The sequence below is a fragment of the Mytilus edulis genome, chromosome 8 (genome assembly GCF_963676685.1).
Source record: "Mytilus edulis chromosome 8, xbMytEdul2.2, whole genome shotgun sequence".
NCBI classification, from domain to species: domain Eukaryota; kingdom Metazoa; phylum Mollusca; class Bivalvia; order Mytilida; family Mytilidae; genus Mytilus; species Mytilus edulis.
The window spans coordinates 10,764,616-10,786,765 of record NC_092351.1 but is presented as its reverse complement, the minus strand read 5'-3'; the positions used below and the strand labels follow the sequence as shown (position 1 = coordinate 10,786,765).

The 22,150-nt window shown below is 33.9% G+C and overlaps 1 protein-coding gene and 2 long non-coding RNA genes across 27 annotated transcripts in view; 2 read left to right on the top strand and 1 right to left on the bottom strand.

The window, feature by feature from the left end:
- Positions 1-22,150, top strand: part of LOC139484776 (teneurin-m-like) — a 163,678-nt gene that overhangs the window by 86,056 nt on the left and 55,472 nt on the right. The window contains exon 1 of one of the 23 annotated variants that reach the window (XM_071268711.1): positions 1,673-1,798. The exons of the other annotated variants lie outside the window; for them this stretch is intronic. The gene's annotated coding sequence lies outside the window, so the exon portion shown is untranslated. Of the gene's footprint in view, positions 1-1,672; positions 1,799-22,150 lie in introns of those variants that run through there. 23 annotated transcript variants of the gene reach the window in all.
- LOC139484774 (uncharacterized) lies at positions 4,894-11,873 on the bottom strand. Of its 3 annotated transcripts, none has more exons than XR_011655149.1 (4): positions 11,759-11,873; positions 9,798-9,915; positions 9,166-9,242; positions 4,894-6,777 (listed from the first exon to the last, which is right to left on the bottom strand). It is a non-coding gene; the product is annotated as an uncharacterized lncRNA (long non-coding RNA). The 3 variants fall into 3 exon arrangements; XR_011655150.1 differs by having other exon boundaries at positions 9,813-9,915; XR_011655151.1 differs by having other exon boundaries at positions 11,750-11,837.
- Positions 11,844-19,829, top strand: LOC139484773 (uncharacterized). Its single transcript, XR_011655148.1, has 4 exons — positions 11,844-11,971; positions 15,990-16,110; positions 17,151-17,272; positions 19,547-19,829. It is a non-coding gene; the product is annotated as an uncharacterized lncRNA (long non-coding RNA).

Sequence of the window (22,150 nt, the reverse complement as noted above, 5' to 3'; positions counted from 1 at the left end):
CATCTGTCAAGCTTAAGATTTACTTTTTGAAATTTTGAGTGCAAATTAATTTTTCAAAGAATATGAAGACATTTCTATCATGAGAAAAAAACTTCATTTACAAACAATGATATAATTTGTTATGAAGATATATATACAGAGACCATGATGAGGTCTGATAGAGAAGTTATAATTGCCCCATTCTTAACTGAAGAGATTACTGTAATAAGTGATATATGGCCGTCTTTGAAGTTGTCCATTCCATAACAAACAATTTGTCTAGCTAATTTGACTATTAAAGGTTTGATTTACTCCAGATGGCCTGCACTATGGGTGTATCAAAGGAGGCCATTCAATATAAATCATAACATAAATTGAGTTCCAATCTGGTGTTATGGGATAATGGGGAGATTAGAAGTACATTTGTATATATCAGTTAGTCAGTCAAGACCCAGATCACAGGATATTTTCCCACCTATTTCTCTAAATGTTATGAAGAAATTTGAACTTAGAAAAAAAAGTGTCTTAAAGCATTTGGTATAAAGATGAAACGAAAACTCGTCATAAATATTAGAATATTAAAATTTACAACACTGGATGTTTAAAAAAAAAAAAAAAAAAAAAGACTGACTGATAAGGTAATTCTATTCCTTGAAATTGACGTAATGTCTAGCAGAATTAAAATGTTTTGAAAATAAAGAGGAATTTGATAAGTTCTGGTAATGGACTTTCATCTCTGTGTTCTTCAACCAGTTTGCCCTTTATCTCATGGACAGGAGCGTTAAGGCATTATTGTTTTGCCATTGGCTTGATTATCAGAAATTAGTCATAATACCAAAACTGTTAAATTAATTTTAATGTCAATCATTAAGCAGGCACAGTTCACACTAGATAAAACAATACTCCAATAATTGGATTTTATTCATAAACTATGGAGACTATTGATAATCCTGATCAATAACTAAATGTCCATCATATCTGGTCTGTGATGGAAGAAGAAGCAATCTCATTATTATTTTTTTAGGTTTGAAATTTTTTCTGTCAGTAAGTTACGTTATTCGTCAAGATTTTTTTAGTGATGATTAAATAAGTCTTAAATATTTTTTAAGTAACAGTGTTTTATGAGCCGAGCCGTCAATAAGCTTAATTTATATAATAATCGTTTTGTTACTCAAAATCCATGATTGTTGCCTTAAATATTTACTGATTTCTATTTAATAGCAATATAACATCATCAGCCAGATGTTTGTACAAATTACATTTGGTTTGAGAAAATTAAAGACTGTAAGAACACAGGATATTAAATAATATTCAATGGTTTGACCTTTCTGCTCTTGTTTCTAAGTGTAATATCCATTCTGCAGCTCCATACTTAGGAATAATTGCGTTTTGTATTTGTTTCTTGGTGAAATTAGATTCTTCAACAAGTGTTAAGAGAGAATGTGACACAAAGAGGAAAACGTGTTCTACGATCTACACCATGTATTGATCAACCCAAGAAATGATCATTCATACTACAATAATAGTATAAATAAATTGGACCTGATTATTTACATTGAACTATGGATGTTGACTTCATTTTCTTTACAAAATAGTTCGTGTTCAGTTCTGTTATGTTACAAAGCGTGTACTATTGGTATTAACAAACCATATAAACATTGGAATTGATTTTTATGGGTAGAAAAAATAACTTTGGTTATCTTGTGGTAAAACAGTTAAAAGACAATTAATAGTTAATATTTGTGACAGACATGATGGAGTGACAAAAATCAAGCATTCTCTTTCATGGATTATAATCTGGCTTTTATTCCTGCTTCAGGTCAGTAGGCATTTAGTTTACGGTATTAATACTAAGTTAATATTAATTGAAAATTTTTTGTTGTGTTTATTTTAGATTTTTTATGTTATCAGTGTATGTATTTATCAGGCAATTAACAAGATGTAATACTATGGAAAATTGATAAAATCTATCCAAATTAATTCCATATGTAATTTTGAATGTTTTCCATTATATTATTCAACGGTTTGCAGAAATGTTGTTGCTTTGTTCAATCGGGAGGTTGATGCTTGATTTTATTATGGTTGATAAACCATATACATGGCCTTTTCTGTAGCAAAGCCTGTTTATCATACATAGACTCTCACCTAACCCAGAATCTCATCAGATATCGGACGAGGGCCGAGGGATGATCATTATGGTCCAATGCACATGATGCATATGGCCATATATTAATACACCTAAGGGCTTATATGGTTTTATTTTTCACCCCGTTTTGCATAAAAGACAACAAACAGCCTGATCATTATCTTATTTCAATAAAAATAATAAACTCAAAGGTTTGATTATTATTAAATTAAATTTAACAACTCAAGTTGATATCAAGTCATGTATGCAATTTGTTGTCAAAAATTGCAATAATCATTAGACCATATAATGGTAAGGTAGTGATTTCACTCTTATACATGTGTTTACTGGACCATATAATGGTAAGGTAGTGACATCACTCTTATACATGTGTTTACTGGACCATTTGATGGTAAGGTAGTGACATCACTCTTATACATGTGTTTACTGGACCATTTGATGGTAAGGTAGTGACATCACTCTTATACATGTGTTTACTGGACCATTTGATGTCCTGTAAATACTGATTTTATTATTGTTTAAGCAGAATCGGATCATTTCATGTGCAATAGTTGTCATTAAAATAAACAACATGTCCACTGCTATAAAAGTTTCCTCTGAGTCAATCATTATACAAAAATTCTGACAAGGTGCCACCATTTTTGGAGAACACAACATTATCAGTTTGGCAGTACAATTGTACCAGTTTTCCCATTTTCTGTTGGCCTTTAACAATGACTGCATGAAACTGTGCCTTGTGTGCCAAATAACCAAAAAAATCTAAGTTAAGAATTTGCATAATTACATGTGTAGGATAGCCATAAAAAATCAGGTGATTAATTTAATGATGTTAAGCAGTTAATAAACCTTGGGAAAAAATTAGTTAATAAGCGAAACATACAAGTTGTAAGTTACCAATCAAAAGAAGCTTTATAAACCAGCATGGTTAATGAACTAACAAATATTATGGTTTACTGAGGAAACTGAATGCATAAAATGCAATATGTGTTTCTGTAGACAATAATTAACTCGTTATGTTAATGTTTGAACAAACAATGGTAATTCTTTGATATTTGTGTTGTATAGCTTTATGTAATAAGTTTCTGGTGTTTGGAGATGATTGAAGTTATACAGACTACTTACACGCTTTTTTTCTGTGCAAAAAAAAAAAATCTGATATGGATAGTTTCTTAAATGTATCTGAACTATGTTGCTGTTAAAAGCCAAGAAAGAAATAACATATGCTACGATTTGGGTTTCTGGTATAAGTTATGAGGCTTTATATTTTGTTCGGAACTAAAAATTTCTTTTTGTTTACAAATAGCCCACAACTAATGAATCCAGCTTTAATCCACAATATTCACCCCACAGTTCCACGAAGGTTCCACCAGTATTTATAACTACAAACAGTGTATTAAAAAATGTTAGAATTATTATTAAATTGGAATTTAGGTAAATTTGTGCTAGGGACATTTGTCATGCCTCACATGTATTCAGAAGAGAATATACAAATGAGTCATGTCAACATCATATCCATACTGTACATAATTACTGAGTTTTGTTGTTGATTTATGACTTACCGTTATGTAGGTAGATGCAGCTTATCTATTACTGCCTACGGTTGTGTCATATACCTTCATAATGAAGTTAGTTAGATGAAGCTGTATTATGTACAGGGTTAGTTGACTGAGGCTGTGCTGTGCACAGGGTTAGTTGACTAAGGCCGTGCCATGCACAGGGTTAGTTGACTGAGGCCGTGCTGTGCACAGGGTTAGTTGACTGAGGCCGTGCCATGCACAGGGTAAGTTGACTGAGGCCGTGCCATGCACAGGGTTAGTTGACTGAGGCCGTGCCATGCACAGGGTTAGTTGACTGAGGCCGTGCCATGCACAGGGTTAGTTGACTGAGGCCGTGCTGTGCACAGTTAGTTGACTGAGGCTGTGCCGTGTACAGGGTTAGTTGACTGAGGCCGTGCCGTGCACAGGGTTAGTTGACTGAGGCCGTGCTGTGCACAGGGTTAGTTGTCTAAGGTCGTGCCAGGCACAGGGTTAGTTGACTGAGGCCGTGCTGTGCACAGGGTTAGTTGCCTAAGGCCGTGCCATGCACAGGGTTAGTTGACTGAGGCCGTGCTGTGCACAGGGTAAGTTGACTAAGACTGTGCTGTGCACAGGGTTAATAGACTGAGGCTGTGCCGTGCACAGGGTTAGTTGACTGATGCAGTGCTCTGCATAAGGTTTGTTGAATCAGGGCTGTGAGGCCATGCTATGTACAGGGTTACTCTCGAGAAGCAGTGAAATGTCTAGGTTAAATTTGAATGGCTTTGAAATGTTTAAATATATATACTTTTAAATTTCAAAGAAAAAATGGATCACCACAAAAGGTCCAATCAATAGTGCTGAAAGTGGCAATTAACACCAATTTATCAATCAATCTACTGTTAAAAAGTATTATTCCATTGTCATGGTCATCCTCTGAAATTAACCAAAATATTAAAAAGAAACCAATCAAAATGTCTCCTCTACCATTGACTCTGTACCTAAACTGTGTTTTATTTTCTGCTGCAGTGACATGGTCTGTACACTGCTTTTTGTTATTTCCTTTCTTACATGTCTTTATGTTATAACACATTTTCTGTGCTTGCTTGCACACCTTGTTGCACCTTTTCTTGTCAATATTATTGAATTTCTGCTTTGATAATCTATATTTTAATAATATAAGAACCACACTCATATCTACATTCCATAAAAACATAGTGACTACTCTCCATCAAGTTTTTCAAGGACAAAGACTTTATATTCAAATTTTTAACTTTATTGAAAATATATATTCATTTGTTGTTGACAATCTAAACAGTTTATAGGAATAACAACTTACAGTGTAAGAGAAGTATCAATATGATACAAAATTAATCTAAACTATGATAAATGAAATATGAAAAGTTTTATTTTCTGCTTCAATTGGTATGTTCAAGGGTATTGCTGCATTTTAAATTTCCACTTTTCAAATTCATATGTCTTATTGATTCATAACATGCATGCACAGAAGATAACATTCTTTTAATTGCATTGTTTTATTACAATTACCACACACAAATTAAAAGGAGATTTTTATTAAAAATTATTTATCTAAGATATATCCATTAAAACACCAACTACAATTGGATTATGTTTTCAAACTTAAAAAAACCCCAAATGTTTCAATCTAATTAACCCTTTTCTCCATAATGACGCTTTTTGACGCCACCGCCTTTACTCAATAATGCTGCCTTTTGACGCCTGTGTAGTACCTCAGTTAAAATGCTTTGACTACAAAATGTCTGCATCAGACTTAAAAAAAAATTGTATCCAATATGAAAAGGATGTTCATGAGAATATCTGACTTGAATTTCACTGATGAAATATTCATTTTCACTTAAACCTTAAAACTTTAAACCTGATTAATTTTTTTTTTATTGAAAAAATCCTTTGCAAATCAAGTATGCTAAAAAAAAATCCATGGAGGAAAGGGTTAATAGAATTTCTGTTACATAGAGATCACAATTGAATTCAAAATATCTTTTTACAGCAACATAAACTACAAGTTACATTACAAAGATTAAAAATGATTTAAAATATAAATAAAATGGTGTTTTTTCACCAGTTGCATTATACATAACCATCACATACATTCATCATTTATATAAAAATACATTCAATAAAACAAGACAATGTAATTAAAATCGACAACAATATCCATATCAACAATTTATCACAGTAGTATCTATTAAACTTGACCTTAATTTTGTCATCACAACAATATATAACAAGAATGTGTCCAAAGTACACAGATCACTGGCACTATTATTTTCCATGTTCAATGGAATGTGGAATTATAAAAAAATCTAATTTGGCATTAAAATTAAGATCATAACAAAGGGAACATGTGTACTAAGTTTCAAGTTGATTTGACTTCAGCTTCATCAAAAACTACCTTGACCAAAACTTTAACCTGAAACTTGCACTGTCATTTTCTATGTTCAGTTGACCATGAAATTTGGGTTTAAAGTCTAATTTGGCTATAAAATATGTAAGATATCATAAGGAACATGTGTACTAAGTGTCAAGTTGATTGGATTTCAGCTTCATCAAAAACTACCTTGACCAAAATTTTAACCTGAAGCGGGACAGACGGATGAACAGACGCACAGACCAGAAATCATATGCCCTTCTACTTTTGAAGGTGGGGCATAAAAATTGAAAAGAATGGTAAAACAGTTCTCAAGTTATAGTCTACAATTGAACCTTTTCTTTTATAATTTTTAAAAGATTTTTTTTTGTATTTGCAAAATTAATCCGACATTTAAGAGATAACTGTATTGTTTTTGAAGCTTTAAGGACGTCCATTGGTAGTTTTACTGTTGGAAATTTAGTTTACCTGGCGACGCAATACATTTATCTCTATTCCAATGCAAAACAAATTCATAATTAAATTTCAATCATAATTTCAGTGTAAATCTTCATTAAAGATAATTCCGAGAAAAGATGTTATCTTCTTTGGTCCCTACATCTAACTAGTTTAAAACTTTTCTAAGCTGTGACCACTCCTTGAATTTAATGTAAATCAGAACTGTCAATATCTGTGACTTCATCCCTTTGCTTCTGTTTTCATTCCCTGGTACTTTTTTTTCAGCATACCTGAATATATAACAATAATAAAATTAAATTCTCACTCCACTTATCAAATATTTTAGAAAAAAATAGTTAATCTTGTTTTTGCATTAGCATGAACACATAGTACATTGGTGCCCCACTTGCACTATCATTTTCTATGTTCAGTTGGCTGTGAAGTTGGAGTAAAAACTCTTAGCTTGGCATTAAAGGTCATTAAAGTTAAAAAGATCATATCAAAGGGAACATGTGTAGTAATTTCAATTGATTCAACTTCATCAAAAACTACCTTGACCAAAGACTTTAACCTGAAGAGGGACAGAAGGATGGTAAAACATGGGAACAGAGAAAATGACGAACAACAAATGAACGGACACACAGACCAAACAATGTGGACCAAATTGATAACCAGGGACAAATATTAAAAATCTAAATCCATGGTTAGATTCAGCATATCGAAGAACCCAATATATTCAATTTTTGTTACGTATCCTTAAGTAAAGTTATAGTGCAAAAACCAAATTTATTCGGTTGACGACGACGACGACGTGATACCAATAAACGGACCATAAACTCTTTTTTTTGCGGTCGTATAAAAACATAATTCTTATATCATTTGCATATCTATAAATACTTGAATTGGATTGGTCAATTCGAATATTTATCTTGGTTTACACTTCGATAAACCATGTTTCCGAAACTACTTTCGTAATCTATTCATGCGCGATGCACATTCTTGCTAGGATACTGGTATTTTCAGCAAATTGAGACTTAAGTTATAAAACAATTACATACCAGTTGTTTCTATTCTAATACATATATAACAAAAAAAAAAGAAATAAAATAAATAAATAAATACCCTTTAAAGCTTCGAAAATGAATAAAAATAAAATTTTAATAAAATTCCGCGAAATTTCATGAAGGATTTGGCGAATTTACGTCATGGCAAAACACGACGTCACACGAATGAAAGTTTTCAAGGGAAAGATCATTTCGTAACTTGTACGCTTCACATTCGGATAATATCTAATTAAAATGAAGTTTTTGAGGTAGGTGCTATTTCATTTTAGATTCAGTTGCATTTATCGGACATTTATGGTTTTTAGAAAGTCAAGATGGCGGCGTACTCCTTAGTTACGACATGCCATTGTGCTTTTGATGGTAAATATAGTAGCCGTCAACCAAATAATGTAAATTAAAAATGGTGTATGTTTGGCTGAAGAATTATAAGAATTAAACACATTTTTTCTAGAGGTTATTGATGTGTAAACCGGGTCTCTTACTCACAAACTTTACATAAAAGTCCTTCGGACTTTTATTCAGTTTGTGAGTAAATCGCCCCAGTTTACACATCAATAACCTCTAGAAAAAATGTGTTTAATCCTATAATGTTTTACCCAGTCACAATATTTATGTGCCTGTCTCTAGTCAAAAGCCTTTAATTCAGTGGTTGTTATTGGTAACTGACTTATTTGTATTTGCAAAATTTTTTTAATAAATCAGGCTTATAGTTTTTTGCTTAAATTGTTTTACATTTTACCAAATCATGTCAGACCTACTTTAATAGCTGACTATATGAATGATATTGGTTTTCTCCTTGTTGAATGTGCATTTTTGTCTCTGGTGGATAGTTTTCTCATTGCGACTCATACGGTATATTCAAAAATGAATATGTGCATATATTGACCACTGACAAAACTGCAAGTCAGAAGCCTGTAATTCAAGGGTTGTCGTTTGTTGATGTGTTACATATTTTTTTCGTTCATTTTTTGTACTTAAAGAAGGCCCTTAGTTTTCTCGTTTGAAATCTTTTACATTTGTCATTTCAGGGCCTTTTATAGCGGACTAAGAGGTATAGGCTTTGCTCATTGTTGAAGGCTGTACGCCTACGGTGACCTATAGTTGTTAATTTCTTTGTCATTTGGTCTCTTGTAGAGAATTGTCTTATTGGCAATCATACCACATTCTTATTAATCAAAATCTTATTAATGTGATGCAACATTCACATAAAGGATGATCAATATTGATTGATGAAGGCAAAAATTATGGAGAACCTGATACTGTCACATTTTTTGGCAATAATTTCTAAATTAAATAAACTTCTAATCAGTAACCTAAAAAAAATTATGACACAGAATGTTGCTGGCATACCCGTAGCCAAATATGCACTGTTAAAGTCAACGATTGGTTCAAATTGTGACTGTTTAAGTCGAGTTCATGTCAGAGTCCAAATAACCCCATGGAAATTCCTGGCTACGGGCCTGGATGAATGTAGTTACATTTAATAACAGCATGCTGAAGTCTAGCTATAGCAACTTTTGTTGAGGTAAAATAAAAATTATATGCAGTTCTCATTAATATGAACCCTTTCCAATTTAGCCTCAATATGAACCGCTATATAGAATTTGGACTTACAAGGAGTACTGTTGTCTCTTCTTCAGATAAACCATCAGTTTGGATAGTACACATCAACTGTCATAGTCTCATCAATTCTGAAATAAAAAAATTACCATTTATATATTTTCACCTACTTTAAACAACTATATAAAGAACATGTCTACCAAATTTCGTTGAAATAAATGGAGAACATGTCCATTGGACACATATAATGCCCCCACTTGCATAAAGGTTGTAAAGATACATAACTTGCAGTGAGGTGAGAGTATTTTTTGCTCCGTGTTGAAGGACTTATTTTGCAGCCGAAACTTTCGATTCATATATGCTTCTCGTGTAACAAGTACCGGAAGTTGCAGAAGTGATAAAAAGTTGCCTTTTTATGAAATAATCTGCCTCACACTGTTAAGTCAATGCTTCAATCTTTGTTCTTCAGAGAATGAATCGTTTATGTATAAATTTCTTTCATGATCAATGTTTCATCCACTAGAAAATATTATTTTTGACAATTTTGAAGTAGCCGGTGCCAAACCGGTTGCTGGCTTCTAATGACATACATCCCTGCTAGTCTAGTCCTTAAAATAAGTGGACTGTCTAAATAATGGCTTATACTTGTCTGACATGAACAAAAATTGTTTTTAGAATTTGCTTACAATTTAGATACATACTCCTTTTTCCTCAAGAAACCAGTGGAATTTCTTCTTTAAATTAACTTGATTCTAGCCAGCTCTTTTTGGAAGAGTACTTCAGGGCGACCTGGTTTTCTTCTTGCTGAAGAATTAAAACAATCAAGATAATACAAAATTATTAAAATAGATATAAATTAGCATTGTTATACCATTCAAATGGGAAAACCAACAGTCTAATCTATATATATAAAAATCCATGAATGTTACCAACCCACAACTTCCTGAACCAGAGACAAGAGATGTACACAACGAAAAACCATCCAGGCTGCTCAATGACTTATCACATTCATATTGAGGACATCAGAAGGTTTATGATATCATAAAAAATAAGTTTTCAAACTAACTTTATTACATAATAAGGCCATGGAAAAAAATTCCGGTAAAACAAAAATTAAAAATATTTTTTTTTTATTTTTTTTTTGGCATTCAACTTAAATTGTTGAAAATATGCAAGATTGTAGTTCCACTATAGAAACAAAACATATAGATATAAAATAACACATGGTTACAAAAAAAAAAAAAAAAAACCCCTGTCTGCTGCTTCTTTAAAATTTTCCCATGTTAGGGGAAACCAACAATTATTTTCCATGGCCTAATGCATGTTGTGAGGTAAAATTACATATTGGCTGTACCACAGAAATATAGTATGTATTAAATGCGTAGGACTCTAAAGTGCAATGGTTTATATTTGTTTTTTAAATGCGATCACAGGACATGCTAAAAAGCGATGGTATGACACGCTAAAGTGCGATGGTATATTACACGCTAAAGCATGTTGGTTTTAGACGCTAGAGTGCAATGGTGTAAGGCCAAAATTCAAAATATGTTTGTTTGCCCTCCCCCCACCCGTGTCAAAAATAAGCCCCTGGGTCAAAAAATTATTTTCCACAAAAAAATCGAAATTATTTTTTTCCTGAAAATAATTTGTTTCCATTTTTGGAAAGTGCTTGAACGCAGGAGGATTGATAATTTAAATAAATACACTCAAATTGAGCACAAACAACTGATAAGTGGACTGGACTGGACAAGTCAAACCATTCATGTGACCATGCTATGACAATCGCATCCAGTTAAAAAAAAAAAAAGAAAAAAAAAAGAACCTGTCTTCCTGGTCTGTTTACAAAGGGTTGACCTGGGGGAGGGGAAACAGACATTCTTTTAAATGTGGCCTTACATTTTTGTTACTGTGGATGATTTTGTTGGGAAAAACGCTTCCGCATACAATCTCTATATGAACCGACAAAAAATGTTTTGGATAATTTGTATCTCTTTTTTTTGTTTTGTAAAATTAACCTTCATCTCCACAAAACGACATGTCCATACAAATATTTTATGTTCAAAAGTGTAGTAGCTTCATAATGCAAACGTCCACACTTACGCCAACAAACCGATGATGCAAACGAAACTCCAGAAAATTATGACTAAATAATAAGCAATTAAACTTCAGACATTTTTACATCTTTTGGTATCTATTTTATAAATATCGCTCATAAATTAATTGCTACTTGGTAATATTTTTTTGAAAAACATCGATTTTAGTTGAAAAGATAGGACATTATTTGAGTGAGAACTCACTTTCTGTCCCATGACTGTATATTAGTTGGTTCATTAAGTTTTATGCTGAGAGTCCACATTTTCATAAAACTTTTCAAAAGTCAATTTTAAATTTCACTTTTGGCTTTTTACAAAGAACCGGCAAAATTACAAGTTACTGATATTACTGGTACACCTTTAATTAAGATATTTTAATCAGTGCTGGCAAAAATAGAATATTTGTTATTTTTGCCGGTGCCGGCAAAACTTGCCAGAAGAATTTCTTTCTTGACTGCTTCAATGTAAGTTGTAAACATGCGAGTGGCGATGAATTTATGCAGTATGCAGAATATTAGATGTTAAAAACGAAGTGTTTGTTTTACCGCTTTTACCTTTGCTGCTAAAAAGAAACATTGCTCTTCTTTGTATTCTTGATTTAAAACCGTAAACATTGTAAAAGGCAGTTTTCTGGCTGTCGTATGCACTTGTGATATGACGTAATTTGTGTAGTTTGTTGACAACGTCACAAGTTCACATAAGTCATTTGAGTGGTGCGAGTGCCGTACAGAACTACCAAGAAGATTAAAAGAAGATTTTTGCACAAGGTAATAACGTGATTTTGTCCTTATCATATCAGGTTCGGGTGAATAAAATAACTTTCCATGCTCGCATAGAATTGTGAATTCGCCTTTTTTGAACAACCAAACTCGAGAAACATTTCGGAGATGCACAAATACATTTTGCAGTGCGATGTATAAGCAGACTGGTATAAGTTGTGAAAGGTTTGCATATTTACGATTTTGACGATATTATACGAAATAAAACAGATAATTCCCGATATCGGAAATTATGGAACACTTGATTAAAAATACGTAAACCGTCAACCTTTCATAGTGAAACAGATGTAAACAAACTTTGTACCGATTGGCTTTTTTTGTGTTGGTAAACAGACAGAAAGTAGCATCATCTTCGCTAATTACTGTAGTAAATGTTGTAGCATTACATATAGTGGCAGCTGATAGTAAAACAAACAATTTCGTTTTCTCAGAGTTTAAAACAAATTATTTTTTTCTCCAAAAACGGAAACAAACTTTTTTTCAAAAAGAATCCAACACCTGTGTGCAATTTTTACAGTTGATTTTTTAAGCCAATAGCCTGGAATAAAGTGCCTATTGGGATGATTTTCTTTTTCTACTTGTTAGAACTTTAATGAAATGACATCTAGTCTCTTGTAACTTCAATTCTGAAAATGACGTTATTAATTAAACTTTATCAATTAGGTTTGGTAGAACGTTTGCGGATATACAATGTACCTTCAAGATAAATCAGAAATAATTTGTTTTGGGACCTTGTTGGTGTTTCTATGTTTATTTATACTGGGATGTAAAATTGAAAGTAATACTTTTAAAGAACTTCTAGTTCACATTTTTCAACAATCAGATGTTGCCCTGCATGATACATGTAAAATTTTACCTGTTTATGTTCTCCTTTTTAGCTCACCTGGCCCGAAGGGCCAAGTGAGCTTTTCTCACCACTTGGCGTCCGTCGTCTGTCGTCGTCGTCGTCCGTCGTCGTCGTCGTTAACAATTTACATTTTGAACTTCTTCTAGAGAACCACTGAATGGAATGGAACCAAACATGGCATGAATGTTCCTTATGAGGTGCTGACCAAGTGTTGTTACTTTGTAGCCGATCCATCATCCAAGATGGCCGCCAGCGGGGGACTTAGTTTAACATAGGACCCTATGGGAAATGCATACAAATGACTTCTTTTAGAGAACCACTGAATGGAATGAAACCAAACATGGCATGAATGTTCCTTATGAGGTGCTGACCAAGTGTTGTTACTTTGTTGCTGATCCATCATCCAAGATGGCCGCCAGCCGGGGACTTAGTTTAACATAGGACCCTATGGGAAATGCATACAAATGACTTCTTTTAGAGAACCACTCAATGGAATAAAACCAAACATAGCATGAATGTTCCTTATGGGATGCTGACCAAGTGTTGTTACTTTGTAGCCGATCCATCATCCAAGATGGCCGCCAGCGGGGGACTTAGTTTAACATAGGACCCTATGGGAAATGCATACAAATGACTTCTTCTAGAGAACCACTGAATGGAATGAAACCAAACATGGCATGAATGTTCCTTATGAGGTGCTGACCAAGTGTTGTTACTTTGTTGCTGATCCATCATCCAAGATGGCCGCCAGCCGGGGACTTAGTTTAACATAGGACCCTATGGGAAATGCATACAAATGACTTCTTTTAGAGAACCACTCAATGGAATAAAACCAAACATAGCATGAATGTTCCTTATGGGATGCTGACCAAGTGTTGTTACTTTGTAGCCGATCCATCATCCAAGATGGCCGCCAGCGGGGGACTTAGTTTAACATAGGACCCTATGGGAAATGCATACAAATGACTTCTTTTAGAGAACCACTGAATGGAATGAAACCAAACATGGCATGAATGTTCCTTATGAGGTGCTGACCAAGTGTTGTTACTTTGTTGCTGATCCATCATCCAAGATGGCCGCCAGCCGGGGACTTAGTTTAACATAGGACCCTATGGGAAATGCATACAAATGACTTCTTTTAGAGAACCACTCAATGGAATAAAACCAAACATAGCATGAATGTTCCTTATGGGATGCTGACCAAGTGTTGTTACTTTGTAGCCGATCCATCATCCAAGATGGCCGCCAGCGGGGGACTTAGTTTAACATAGGACCCTATGGGAAATGCATACAAATGACTTCTTCTAGAGAACCACTAAATGGAATGAAACCAAACATGGCATGAATGTTCCTTATGAGGTGCTGACCAAGTGTTGTTACTTTGTTGCTGATCCATCATCCAAGATGGCCGCCAGCCGGGGACTTAGTTTAACATAGGACCCTATGGGAAATGCATACAAATGACTTCTTTTAGAGAACCACTCAATGGAATAAAACCAAACATAGCATGAATGTTCCTTATGGGATGCTGACCAAGTGTTGTTATTTTGTAGCCGATCCATCATCCAAGATGGCCGCCAGCGGGGGACTTAGTTTAACATAGGACCCTATGGGAAATGCATACAAATGACTTCTTCTAGAGAACCACTAAATGGAATGAAACCAAACATAGCATGAATGTTCCTTATGGAGTGCTGACCAAGTGTTGTTACTTTGTAGCTGATCCATTATCCAAGAAGGCCGCCAGCGGGGGACTTAGTTTAACATAGGACCCTATTGGAAATGCATACAAATCACTTCTTCTAGTGAACCACTGAATGGAATGAAACCAAACATGGCATGAATGTTCCTTATGTGGTGCTAACCAAGTGTTGTTACTTTGTAGCTGATCCATTATCCAAGATGGCCGCCAGTGTGGGACTTAGTTTAACATAGGATCCTATGGGAAATGCATACAAATGACTTCTTTTAGAGAACCACTGAATGGAATGAAATCAAACATGGCATGAATGTTCCTAATGTGGTGCTGACCAAGTGTTGTTACTTTGTAGCCGATCCATTATCCAAGATTGCCGCCAGCGGGGGACTTAGTTTAACATAGGACCCTACGGGAAATGCATACAAATGACTTTTAGAGAACCACTGAATAGAATAAAACCAAACATTGCATGAATGTTACTTTGTAGCCGATCCATCATCCAAGATGGCCACCAGTGGGGGACTTTTGAATGAAATTAAACATGTTCCTTTCCTTATAAATGAGGTTGTGTTGTCACTTTTAGCCAAATTTTATATTTTTTTATATGATTTCAAAAACCCAAGTAGAATCAGGTGAGCGATACAGGCTCTTGAGAGCCTCTAGTTTCTTTTTTTTTGGCCAAATATTTTTTTTGCATCCTTGAGTTTATATGGCAACATATTTTTTTCTTTCTTATTTCCCCCCTAAATCTTATTTTTAATATTTTTTAAACTTGGGAATTTTCATTTTTTTTCATTTTTTGGTAAAAAAATTCTTCTTCACTGGACTTGGTGAACTATGGTCAGTATCGGGCCCACTGCCTGCCTAAGAGGGGCCCGAGTACATAATGCTTCAGTGATTCCCTATATAAACAACCAGATTTTTTTCTCAAAAGGGGGGGGGCCCCCCCCTCCTTAATTCACCTCTGATGCTAATTAAGGTATCATATTGCAGGATCTTGCTTCTAAAAAAGTTAAAAATAAGACTTTTCTCTGCAAAGCTTTTACCAGCTAGTTGAACCCTGATTAGGTTGAAAAAAATCAGATGCAGATTCCAGCTTTTTTAGAGGGGGGGGGGGGGGGGGTAAAAAAATGACAAATCTTGGATAAAATGGAGGAAGGAAATGTGGAATGTGTCAAAGAGACAACAACCCGCCCAAAGAGCAAATAACAGCCAAATTGTTAAAACTTCTGTGCATTAACAAATATGTATAACCCTAATGCCAGTAAATGGTGGCTTGGGGTTTGGCATCCTGCTCCATCAAATCAACCCAGAAATTAGATTCTTGTATAAGTTGACATTCTTGCAAATTCTGTCTTGGAATGACTTCTCTGATTAGCAATTCATAATCTTAATAAAATATCGATTACTTGTATATAATTTCTAGAATATTTGCAAACATGTGTATAATCTAATTTTAGAATCATAACTAACCCAAGAAAATGGAAATGAAAAGAAAAGGTTACTTTCCAGTCAAGTGATGAGCATACTTACTAAATACTGAAGGTGTTCTAGATACTGATGTTCACAGGATTGATACATGTAGGTATATATTAGTTAGTAAAATCAGTGAAACCATTATTTAAAATTAAACATTTATAGTTACACTTTAGTATGCACAGACTCAGTTGAAAAGTAGTTGAAAATCTGAAAATGACACACACTTAATAGCCAAGGGACAGTGAACAGGTCTTCTTTGATGCGCTGAATATAAACATGTATTTAGATTTTTTATTTGTGCCCAGTTTTCTGTTTTTTGCATTTAAATATATGCATTTTCAATTGTTGCACGTGACACTTGGCAGCTTCAATAAGATATTGAAAATGTTTTCATTATGACAACTCCAAATCTTGTATTGTTTTGCTCAGCTCAACCACCTCAATTATTTGTATGTGTCTGAACTCTGAAGACTACATGTTTTGTCCCATCATTGTGTTACATAGACTTACACATGGTCCCACATCTCGCTTATTCATATCTATATATATTAAAATGAAGATGTAGCATGATTGCTAATGAGACAACCCTCAACATTGACAGTGATATTGTTGGCTTTTTTCAAAACTACCTCTACCCTTTTTTATTGGGAAAATATGCGTTATTTTCATAAAATTGGGAAATTTAAAATAAAGCATGAATTTGACTGAAACTTCAATTTACAGACCCATTTTCAAGAGTCAAATCCTGCTTTAAGATAAGACCCCATTTTGTCAGTGGTGATACATAAATAGACCCTCAAATGTGCACATATAAACATTTGAGGCATGAACATTTTTTAAGTCGTGTTTTTCAGTTTGTATTCATGCACAATTACTACTAAGATTGCACTGTTTGGGAAAAAGTTGTCTTTTGGGGAATAATTTTAAGCCTTTTTTTTTCAAATTGGGATTCTTCTCCAAGCCTTTAATTATACTCCATTAATTTAAGGCAAACAATATCACTGATTGAAGAGACCAAATGGCACCGTAATTAACAACCATATAGTTTAAAACAAAATGTCACCAAAACAAAATCATTGGGTTTTCTGTATCATCTGTTACATGTATGAGAAACATAGATTCCATAGTACTTTTATTTTCAGGCAAGTATTCACTGTGTAACCGAGTAAAATTCTAGATGAGTGAATGGATTGACGAAGTAGATTCCAGTAAAACATTATTAAGAAAGAATAATATACAACAAGTGTTGGTAAAATATTATCAGGTAAAACATTATATGATCCATCATAAAGAATGTTATATATTGAAATCATTTTTTTTTCTGACCCTGCCGTACGGAGGGGGGGGGGGGGGGGGGGGGGGGTATTAAGTTTTACCCTTTTCTGTCTATACGTCAGTCCGTATGTCCTAAAGTTGGTTTCTGTTCTCTTACTTTAGTTTGCCTCAATCAAATGTTATGAAACTTATACACAATGTTTGTTTCCACAAAACACAGATCTACATGTATTTTTAATTTTGGTGGCCTTGCTTAAACCGTTCCAGAGTTGAGTTGTGCCCCTTAAAAATGGAAAAATTGCTGAATTTTTCGTTTCCATTGGCTAACTTTAGTTTGCCTCAAACAAGTGCTATGAAACTTATACCCAATGCTAAAATAACACAAAATAGTCAAATACAGATCAAGTTTGAATTTTGGAGGTGTCATGTAAATGGTTTTAGAGTTATGCCCCTTTACAAATGAAAGAATTGCTGATATTTTCGTTTCCATTCTCTAACTGAAGTTTGCCTCAACCAATTTTTATGAAACATATTATGTCATATACCGGTACACAATATTTATTACCACAAAACTCTGTTCAAGTACAAATTTGGGTAGCGTCACTATTACCATTCTTCAGTTATGTTTTTTTATAACTTACATGATATGCAAGCTGGGGCATCATCTGTGTGCATGGGCCACATTCCTCATTTATTTATTATTTGTTTAGTTGTATGTTTTAAAGTTAAGTTTGGCAGTAATTTTTCTCTCACTTGTGTAATGATTGCCAATGAAACAATCCACCAGTGGATGCATGCAATTACAGGCAAATGTATGGCTTTCAACAATGAGAAAAACCCATACCATGTGGTCTGCTATAAAAAGCACCGACACTAAAAATATGAAACAGGTCAATTGAGAAAACTGACAGCCTAATTAATAACAAAACTATTTACAAAAAACAAAAAAACAACTGAAATGAACATAAGATACAGTGAAATACAGGCTCCTTGCTTGGGACAGGTACATATAAAATGTGGCTGGGTTAAACCAATATCAAGACATCAACCCTACCCCTTACCTTGTACAGTGATGTAACAGTACAACACAAGAACAAAATATAAGAATCAGTTGAAAAGAGCTTAGCTCTTCAGCTTGATACAACGCAGGAAACAACTAACAAAAACAGATGTGTCAGGGAATATATATACATCCCTCAAAACAAAATTGCCTCAAAGTACAACCTGAGAGAAGTCAGTACTAGCAGTTACTGACAGCTAGTTCAAAGCCAGTTACAACAATTAACTTATCACATTCTTCCAAACACAGATTTTGTGAGAAGACCCATTGATGGCCTTGGCCTGTTTTCTGCTCTGGTCAATTTATTGTCTTTTTGGCACATTTCCCATTTTTATTCTCTATTCTACATATATTCAAATGTCTCTAAAGAAACTAAATAAAGTTACATAAAATATTTAACCTACCTGTTTTTCTTCTTGACTTTCTTCATAGTTCTCATTAAAACCGTGGTTCACTAAAATAATATTCCGCAAAATGTCAATGAAGCAATGGCATGTATCATAATGAAAAGAACCAGATTCAGTATTCTCTGTTGTCCTTTGAGCAACATGTTATTAGGGATATAGAAATACTGGGCGTCTTTCTGTCTGGTCTTGTTAGCGCTCTTGCATGTACAATTTAGAATTTTATGAAACTTTATTAAGCAATGTCTTAGACCAGTTCAAAAATCAGTGCCATTTAGTTATTTTTAAAAGAGTTGTGCCCCTTGAAAACATTATTTATATTGAACATTGCATTGTAAGCACTCTTATGTGTACAATTTTCGCGAGATTATATGAAAATTATATCAGTTTGACAAGTTTGAAAATCAGTGCTGATCAAATATATTTAAGAGAGTTATTTATGTCCCTTGGAAATATTAGTTATATGGAACATTGACTCCTGAGCACTCTGATATGTGCAGATTTTTATGAAATTTACATTAAAGGTTTATATCATCAATGTCTCAGCCAAATTCCAAAATCAGTGCTGATGAATTATTTTTTAAAGAGTAATGCCCCCTGGAAATATTGTTTTTTTTATGGTAAACTGCATTGATAGCTCTAATATGTAAACAATTTTGACAGATTTTTATGAAAATAATATCATAGGTTAATATCAGCAATGTATTTGACCAAAAAGTACCAAAAAAAAGAAGTGTTTGTTTGTTAGTTATTGCCCTTGTAATTTGGATTGATAAAAGTATATGCCTATTTATTTCAGACATAAAAATACCAAGTTATGTGCCAGATATGTACTACCAGAAAGTGAAAGAAGTTGAATATATAAATTATAATGGACAGTATCAGTGATATAACAATAGACATACAGATTAATTTAGGTTAAAGAAGTTCCTCTAAACATCCAGGCTACATCAACTGTAAAGAAATATTCAGAAATAATATCAGAGGAGACTTGTATGGTGGATGACCATTTTTTCAAGAGTAACATCATGGATATTATTATGTATTGGACATATATACGAATAAAGTTCTATGAAATACTAGATGTCTATTATTAGCTATAGAAAGGAAATTGTTTTTAAAATTTTTATATGAAATAAAGAAACATGAAAGTGTGTACTTCAAAATTAGAGTCAGTAAATTAGATGAAAAAGCAAGACTTCAAAAGACATTTAGAAATTTATTTCCCTCATGTAATGCTCTGATTCCTTGGTAATAATTTTGGTCCTTTTTGATTGATTCAACATAAGGTTTGAATTTCAAATGGTCTGATTCTGACCTGGTTTAGCAAAACCCTTTTGTCTTTTTATATTACATCAATTCTTCAACATCTCATATAGGTTATGGTTTTGGTTTTTGAAATGTTTTGATCTTAACTGCTACTGAAACAACATTAATTGTCAAAATGCATATCTGGTGCATTAAAAGTGGCATATTGGTACTGTGTAATGTATCCATAAGAAATTATTATGTTAAACAGAACTGTATATTGAAGAAAGCATTATGAATATAATAGTTGTCTCAAACATTGTAATTAATACCCCATCTCCATATTTTGATCTTCAAATTGAAGAGCTAGCTATATAGCCAGAACTCTTAACTGTTCTAAGTATTTAAAATGACTAGCTAGTGACCCATTTGTTGAAAGCAAAATACATTCACCATGCTAGCATTACAGTGGCAAGTGACATAAAGTAACAGAAATAATGCAAATCTGAAAATGCATAAAAATAAATTTGCAGACATACAAAGTTGTTTGTTTGAGAGGAGCTAAATATGACTTCAGAATATTATGTATCTGATTTAATAATGCTATTGACAGAAGAGAAAGTATACAAACTAGAAACAAAAACATTAAGAAGGCAAATATTTTAAAGCATTGTAAAGATCATTGCTTCACAAAAATGACACATGTATACACATACCAGTTTGCACAGACTAAGTCAACTAACCCTGTGCACATCACAGCCTCAGTAAACTAACCCTGTGCACAGCATAGTCTTAGTCAACTAACCCAGTTCACTGCACAGCCTCAGTCAAATAACCCTGTGCAAGGCACAGCCTCAGTCAACTAACCCTGTGCCTGGCACGGCCTTAGTCAACTAACCCTGTGCACAGCACGGCCTCAGTCAACTAACCCTGTGCACAGCACAGCCTCAGTCAACTAACCCTGTGCAGGGCACGGCCTCAGTCAACTAACCCTGTGCATGGCACAGCCTCAGTCAACTAACCCTGTGCACAGCACAGCCTCAGTCAACTAACCCTGTGCATGGCACGGCCTTAGTCAACTAACCCTGTGCACTGCACAGCCTCAGTCAACTAACCCTGTGCATGGCACGGCCTCAGTCAACTAACCCTGTGCACAGCACGGCCTCAGTCAACTAACCCTGTGCATAGCACAGCCTCAGTCAACTAACCCTGTGCACAGCACGGCCTCAGTCAACTTACCCTGTGCATGGCACGGCCTCAGTCAACTAACCCTGTGCACAGCACGGCCTCAGTCAACTAACCCTGTGCATGGCACGGCCTCAGTCAACTAACCCTGTGCACAGCACGGCCTCAGTCAACTAACCCTGTACATAATACAGCTTCATCTAACTAACTTCATTGTAAAGATATATGACACAACTGTAGGCAGTAATAGATAAGCTGCATCCACCTACATAACGGTAAGTCATAAATCAACAACAAAACTCAGTAATTATTTACAGTATGGATATGATGTTGACATGACTCATTTGTATATTCTCTTTTGAATACATGTGAGGCATGAAAAATGTCCCTAGCACAAATTTACCTAAATTCCAATTTAATAATAATTCTAACATTTTTTAATACACTGTTTACAACAAAATAAGTAATAAGGATGAAATGTTAAACGAACAATTAGCAATAATGAAAAAGAAAAGTAAAAGAAAATTGAGATTTATCTTTCATAAACCTATTTAACAGGAGCTCTTGATGTAGCTTTTGACTGAGATATTATCAGACCTAGATGTAATAATTCAAGAGTATTTAGATATGCTGCCTCACATGAAATGAAAAACTGTAAAATCTGATAGGTAATTTTTCAATGAGAGCTGTAAAATAGTATGAAATGATAAGATAAAACCTTTTTTATGAAGTATTTTTGAACAATTATTATCATTTCGCATGCTGATTTTGACATTAACATTTGATTAGCATTGCAGATTTTGATATGCTCAAATAAAAGTTGATTTAAATAGAATGTATAATGTATAATCATACACCTGAAGAAATAAGAAATTGTGAATTCCACAGACACTGTTGATTCTTCATCAGTTTCTAGTCTTCCATTTGTTTTATGTATAAAGAAAATCAAAATAGATTTGTGTAGGCTGAG